This window comes from Puma concolor, chromosome C1, assembly GCF_028749965.1.
Source record: "Puma concolor isolate L17-30 chromosome C1, mPumCon1.1.hap2, whole genome shotgun sequence".
NCBI lineage: Eukaryota > Metazoa > Chordata > Mammalia > Carnivora > Felidae > Puma > Puma concolor.
Window position 1 is genome coordinate 182558761 of NC_141674.1, and position 1360 is coordinate 182560120.

The following is a 1360-nucleotide window of genomic DNA, read 5'->3' on the forward strand; positions in this document are numbered from 1 at the left end:
TGTCTCTCCATAGCAAACCTGTAAAGTCTGGAAGAGGAGCCAAACTACTCCAATGCACAAATACCAACGTAAAGAATCAAGGATCACTAAAAATCAGGTAAATATGACACCACCAAAGAAACTAATAGAGGTCTAATAACAGACCTAACAAAAATGAAAATCTATGAACTTTCAGACAAAGAATTTAGATAATCCTCTTAAGGCAGTTCAGTGAACTATAAGGAAACATAGATAGGCAACTAACAAAATTAGGAAAGCAATGCATGAATCAAACAAATAGTTTGCCCGCATGTAAGCACCTCAGGTACAACATTGTAAACAATAAACAATTCTCCATTCCCACCACGCACCTGCCTGTTGGTTATATGATGGCCCGTGCTATGGAACCACTGGAAAAGAAGATCTTTAAAGGAGTTTTAGTAGTCGAACTTGTGGGTGTTTTTGGAGCATATTTTTTTCTTTAATAAGATGAACACAATCCAAGATTTTAGGCAAACAATGAGCCAGAAATTTCCCTTCATCCTCGAAGTTTATTACAAATCCATTGAACGGTCTGGAATGCATGGAGTCAGAGAGAAGATCATGAAAAATGGCTGAATAGCAAAAATTAGGACAAGTCATTGCATTCAGCCTCCCATCTAAGCTGTTTGACACCGTTGTGGGGGAGAAGATGAGCACACCATATTGCAGACTCCTGGCCCCACAAAACAAAACAGGAACTTCTGGTCTGCCATGGCTTAGTCATTTCCCATATACTATGCAAATCCCCTGCTTTTGTTTGTTGCTTTTCTTCGGCATTTATTATAAAAGATTATCGTTTAACAAATAAAAGACTAGGACATGAAAGGAAAAAAAATAGTTTGACAAGGAAAATGTAAGAAACAAAAATTCTAGAGTTGAAAAATGGAAAGTAACACTCTCCTGAACAGCCCATGGATTAAGAGGAAATTAAAGATGGAAAAAAAAGGTTTCTGAGATGGAACAGGAAACACAACATACCAGAATTTATGGGATGCGAGAAAAAGCAGGTCTATGAGGGAAGTTCATAGCAATAAACACCAACATCAATAAGCAAAAAAAATCCCAAATAAACAACCTAACGATATGCCTTAAGAAATTAGAAAAAAAAAAAAAAAAAAAAGCACAAACTGAGTCCAAAGTTAGCAAAAGAAAGGAAATAATAAAGGTTAGAGCAGAAATAAATAATATAGGGGTGCCTGGGTGGATCAGTTGGTTAAGCATCCAACTTTCAGGTTATGATCTTACAGTTCATGTGTTCGAGCCCCATGTCAGGCTCTGTCCTGACAGCTTGGAGCCTGGAGCCTGCTTTAGATTCTGTCTCTATCTCTCTCTCTCTCTG

At 37.5% G+C, this 1360-nt stretch overlaps 1 pseudogene; it reads left to right on the plus strand.

Moving 5' to 3' along the window:
* The first annotated feature begins 368 nt into the window (after window positions 1–368).
* LOC112848885 (protein CEBPZOS pseudogene) lies at window positions 369–611 on the plus strand (annotated as a pseudogene).
* The last annotated feature ends 749 nt before the right edge of the window (window positions 612–1360 follow it).